The following is a 6,481-nucleotide window of genomic DNA, read 5'->3' as shown; positions in this document are numbered from 1 at the left end:
TATACATAGACAAGAGACTGAACTTCAGCACCCACATACATCACATAAGGGGATCCTCTAAGAGAGAGAGAGAGAGAGAGAGAGAGAGAGAGAGAGAGAGAGAGAGAGAGAGAGAGAGAGAGAGAAATAGAGAGAGAGAGAGAGAGAGAGAGAGAGAGTTAGTTATAATCACCTTTAATGATGGTAGGCTCAGTCTGAATACAGATAGGAAGGTCAGCATAATTAAAGTTACAAGGAGTTGATTATTTAGTATAGTTGTTTTTCTCTTTAACTGGATGATAGACGGGGAGTCTTTAACGTGATTGGGAATACATACATACACACATGCATACATACATATATACATACATACATACATACACACATGCATACATACATACATACATACATACATACATACATACATACATACATGCGTACATACATACATACATACATACATACATGCATACATACATACATACATACATACATACATACATACATACATGCATGCGTGCATACATACATCCATCCATCCATACGTACGTACATACATACATACATACATACATACATACATACATACATACATACATGCATACATACATGCGTGCGTACATACATACATATATACATACATACATACATGCGTACATACATGCGTACATACATGCGTACATACATGTGTACATACATGCGTACATCCATACATACATCCATACATCCATGCATGCGTACATACATACATACATACATACATACATGCATACATGCATGCATACATACATACATACATACATACGTACGTACATACATACATACATACATACATGCGTACATACATGCGTACATACATCCATACATACATGCATGCGTACATACATACATACATACATACATACATACATACATACATACATACATACATACATACACACATGCATACATGCATGCATACATACATACATACATACATACATACGTACGTACATACATACATACATACATGCGTACATACATGCGTACATACATACATACATACATGCATGCGTACATACATACATACATGCATACATGCATGCATACATACATACATACATGCGTATATAAATACATGCGTATATAAATACATGCGTATATAAATACATGCGTATATAAATACATACATGCGTATATACATGCATATATAAATACATACATACATACATACATGCGTACATACATACATACATACATGCATGCGTACATCCATACATACATGCATGCGTACATACATACATACATACATACATACATACATACATACATACATACATACATACATACACGTCCAGTCAGCATATAGCTATTTCGGGACAAAATCCAATACAGTTTATATTGGTGAGACGCCACTGTGATGAGGAGTTTAAATATCACAGGAACTGTAGCTAGGTTAATGTGTGACAGGTGAGGTTAGATGAGGCATCCACAAGCATCAGCTGGATGCTGATGGAGTGTTGTGGAGGCTGGTGGTACTATGTCCAGATGTTGGAGGGTGGATTTGACTCTCCCACCCTCCCTCCCCCTCCCCCCCCCACATTGACCGCAGTACGTCTAAGGTTACTTTCCACTCTCGCTTACCAAGGGTATAACCCCCGCCCCCCCCAACACACACACATGCATCAGATTCTTAACTTACTATATTTATTATTTACCAATTTATGTTACTACACTGACTCTCAATTTCACAATATTGTATAAACTTTGATGAATCGCTCGTCTATGGGTCATCCAATAATGTTAGCAGACTTCTAGATGTTACCACTGCTAGGTTTAGGCTCAGCTACAAGTACCTCTGGGAGTTTGTAACATCTGATGATCTAGATTTGACTAAATGTAAACTCTGTCAGCAGAACTATTCGCATACTTTGCGTCATTATATAATGGAATGTGAAAAATAGCGGAATTTAAAGATAACAACATCAATAGTGTCCATGAAATGTGTAAGTACTTCATTCATAATGATGTGCTGCCCGAAATCTTAGCGAAGTATCCAAAATTTGCTTACTGTAGGTAATGCATACACATGACTGTAAAGCTGCCGCCCAGTTGGGTGGGTGTGGAGCACATGACTGTAAAGCTGCCGCCCAGTTGGGTGGGTGTCGAGCACATGACTGTAAAGCAGCCGCCCAGTTGGGTGGGTGTGGAGCACATGACTGTAAAGCTGCCGCCCAGTTGGCTGGGTGTGGAGCACATGACTGTAAAGCTGCCGCCCAGTTGGGTGGGTGTGGAGCACATGACTGTAAAGCTGCCGCCCAGTTGGGTGGGTGTGGAGTACATGACTGTAAAGCTGCCGCCCAGTTGGGTGGGTGTGGAGCACATGACTGTAAAGCTGCCGCCCAGTTGGCTGGGTGTGGAGCACATGACTGTAAAGCTGCCGCCCAGTTGGGTGGGTGTGGAACACATGACTGTAAAGCTGCCGCCCAGTTGGGTGGGTGTGGAGCACATGACTGTAAAGCTGCCGCCCAGTTGGGTGGGTGTGGAGCACATGACTGTAAAGCTGCCGCCCAGTTGGGTGGGTGTGGAGCACATGACTGTAAAGCTGCCGCCCAGTTGGGTGGGTGTGGAACACATGACTGTAAAGCTGCCGCCCAGTTGGGTGGGTGTGGAGCACATGACTGTAAAGCTGCCGCCCAGTTGGGTGGGTGTGAACACATGACTGTAAAGCTGCCGCCCAGTTGGGTGGGTGTGGAGCACATGACTGTAAAGCTGCCGCCCAGTTGGGTGGGTGTGGAGCACATGACTGTAAAGCTGCCGCCCAGTTGGGTGGGTGTGCAGCAAGACTAGTAACTGTGTGACTCACCATAAATGTAAAGTGCCTTGTATAGTGACTGTTGTGAGCCTCTTGTTGAATCACTTGTGACACAAAAGATTACTGATGTGTGTATTTGTGGTGGTGATTAAATATGTATGTGTATGTATATATGTATACGTATGAATATGTACATGTATGCATAAGTATGTGTACATTAATAATTTTGTAACTAGCGTCAAAAGATTGTCATTTGCTTAGCTAAACGAACTAGAGGGTTCAGTTCCTGAACCGATTATGTGCCTCTGTAATCCTTTACACCACCGCCCACGGGATGTGTATTATGGGGTGCATAATAAAGAAAGAAAATGAATGGACCGAACCCCACAAATCATTTAGCTAAGCAAGTTACAATCTTGATGAGCTAGTTACAAAATTCACTATAAGTCGTCACATCATAAATGGGTTCGAGATCGACCACAAGTAGTGCATTACATAATTTATCAGTATTGTGCAGCCTGTGATCCCCGCCTGGCTGGATACTGATACCTAGGTAATTTTTATGTGTCCGGACACCGGCGATAAGGTGATATTATTTATTTAACTTAAGATATATATATTTTTAAATGTTGTCACATTAACGGCTACATCTTCCTTTCTTCTGACATATAGATTTTTAAGATTAATTAAAATATATGGAAACTAATTATACAATTTATTGGCTGGTGTGCAGGGCTTCACACTCTCAGAGCTAGCCATCAAGTAACTATCAAAACGCATATATCTTCGTTTTCACTTCAGTTATATTTATGACAAAGGATTTTAAATGTAGCCTATATTTCTACCTTTCAGATGACATAAATACTTTCGTTAATTACAATATCTAGATCAAACTAACATTGATTTTCAAAAGGTTGTATATTTTCCATCAATGGAGAGCATCAGCCAAGAAGCCTTCTTTAAAATATGAATATCTTTCCTCACCCAATAAGATCTAATCTCTGAATAAAACGCAAAAAACGACTTGATTGTAACCTATCCACCGCTGCCCATTGGATGGGGGAGAGGGGGTTATGTGTAGGATAAACATATCAATTGTGACACTAGCCCTCCATATATGTCAGTTGCTTAAATTATAAACTGTACTTGTGGTCGGTCTCGAGCCCATTGTTGATGTGACAATGTGCATTGACTTTTGTAACTAGCTTATCAAGATTATAACTTCCTTGGCTATATGAATTGTGGGGCTCAGTCCCTGAGCCCATTATGCGCCTCTGTAACACTCCACTATCGCCCATAGGATGGGTATGGGGTGCATAATAAATGAACTAAAATAAGCTCTGCCTTTTTGATAACATATACAATTATAAGCTTTATTTGTGAATCTCAATTAATTAAGCAATATATCACAGAGCCTGTAGGGTTCGGTGAGATGAGCGAAGAGACATGGGAGATTTCACATAAGTACAGTACATGGTAGTTTAAGTAGCGAACGCATGTCAACGAATAACGAGTATATATAACAACACTATTGTCCTATGAAGTCGATTTAACTTCCAAACATATATTTTTTTAATAAATGTTAAATGTTTTCTGGCTAGCTATGTTAGATTTTATTAAAAATACGTATTCTACTTGTTAACATTATAATTTAAATTTGTGATAATTTGTGCAGAGAAGTGCGACAACTGGATATGCCAACAAACACTTTCCAAACAACGATATATCTTGGATAAGTCGTTCCACAACATTGACGCTTGGACCGTCGACTTCCTTTGATGCTACTTATTTACTTATTTCATAATGAAATTATATTAGTTTGGAGTAAATATATGTTTTCTCATGTTCTGCATTCAGCACCCACATTATAGTAAATATACCATATTACTTCATTACTTAAATAATGCTAGGAGGGTTTGAGTAGCTTTGGGTCTTTAGTGGACAGAATCTCCAATAGATGGGGCGAGAGTCGCTCCCTCTCTCTCGCCCGAGCAAGAGTCGAAACTTAATTTAAAATTGATATATCTTTGTTCTCGAACATGATATATTTCATTTGGTGAAATCATAATAATGTTCATATCTCAGTCTTTCTGGAGGCATATAAGATTTTAGGCTTTATTAGCGTATCTTTGATAATTATACAATATATCGGCAAGTGCGTAGGCGTCTGCACTCCGCCCGACAAGCTACTGAGCGCTACTATAAAAACATATGTATCTTCACTTGAGCTATAAATATGTCTATTGTAATGTATTGAAAATGAAGCTCTTATTTCTATCTTGCTTAAGACATATAAAACATTTGTGTTTATTAACGAATTTACGTGAAATAAACATTGATCTGAGAGAGAGTTGCTCTGTCGTTCAGTCTGTACGGGGTGGGAGCTCCGTAATTTTTAAAATACATGTATCTTCATTAGAACTTTAAATATGTCTATGGTAAAGTGTTTAAAGTGAAGCTTATATGTCTGCCTTTCTTGAGACATATAAAACATATATGTTTATTAACGAATTCACGTGAAATAAACATTGTTCTGAGAGAGAGTTGCTCGGTCGATCAATCTGTCCGGGGTTAAAGCTCGGCTATTATAAAAGTACATGTATCTTCGCTTTAAATTTAAATATGCCCATGGTAAGGTATTTAGAATGAAGCTTATATTTCTATCTTTCTTGTGACATATAAAACTCTTACGTTTATTAAGGAATCTGTGTGAAATAGGCATGGTTCTGAGATGAATGCTGCGGTTTTCGAGCTCGACGCGCGGCAATGGACGCCTTAAACATCCAGTGGGTATTATTGGACCCTATACCCATTTTATTTGTGGTTGGAGCCCCATACCCATTCTATGGGTGGTTGGAGCCCCATACCCATCCTGTGGGTTGTAGTGGACGCCATACTCATCCTGTGGGTGGTATTGGACCCCATACCCTTCCTGTGGGTGGATGTGATCCCCATACTCATCCTGTGGGTGGATGTGACCCTCATACCCATCCTGTGGGTGGTATTGGACCCCTTTCCCACCTAACAGGCGGTAGGTGACAATATACCCATCCTAGCTATAGTTGGTATAGTAGACACAATACCGTCCTGTTTGCAGTAGTTTACCCCATAGACATTCAAATGTAACATCGTTTTCTGTTAGCGTTCCTACAAAACATTCTTTAAAGATTTTTAAAGCCAAACTATGGTATATAATATTGATTGGTGAAGCACTGTTATTCTATGTAATAATTTATAGTGCTTATTATAATTTACTAAGAACAACTAATATTTCTCAAAACAAAACTACGAGCCTTCAATAGGATATAGCTGATCTGTAATATTATAAGAGCATGGACAACAGTAGGTAAATTTCACAACCCATGTGGGACCTGAAAACTACAATTTTCCTTATAATTGAACCAATCACGAATATTCTGCTATCTATGTTGACGGACGGGTACTGTGACACGTAAATTGGTACGTGAGGAAGAGTTTGGACCTTGGTAAAAAAAGTAACTGGGAATATATCACATATTTACTAATTCATATTCAACATATTGACTTTAAGCATTAAGTCATATATGTGCTGTCTTGTGTGAGAACGGGTTGCCGTGCTAGAGGAACTATGGCCCTCTGTATCCTCCTTTGGTCGGACTGCAGAAGATAGGGTGCATGGTCCGAAGACAAACCAAGGTACCAAAATGATGATCTGTCTGAATTTGAGAA

The sequence above is a fragment of the Procambarus clarkii genome, chromosome 88 (genome assembly GCF_040958095.1).
Source record: "Procambarus clarkii isolate CNS0578487 chromosome 88, FALCON_Pclarkii_2.0, whole genome shotgun sequence".
Lineage (NCBI taxonomy): Eukaryota > Metazoa > Arthropoda > Malacostraca > Decapoda > Cambaridae > Procambarus > Procambarus clarkii.
Note: the sequence above shows the minus strand (reverse complement) of the source record.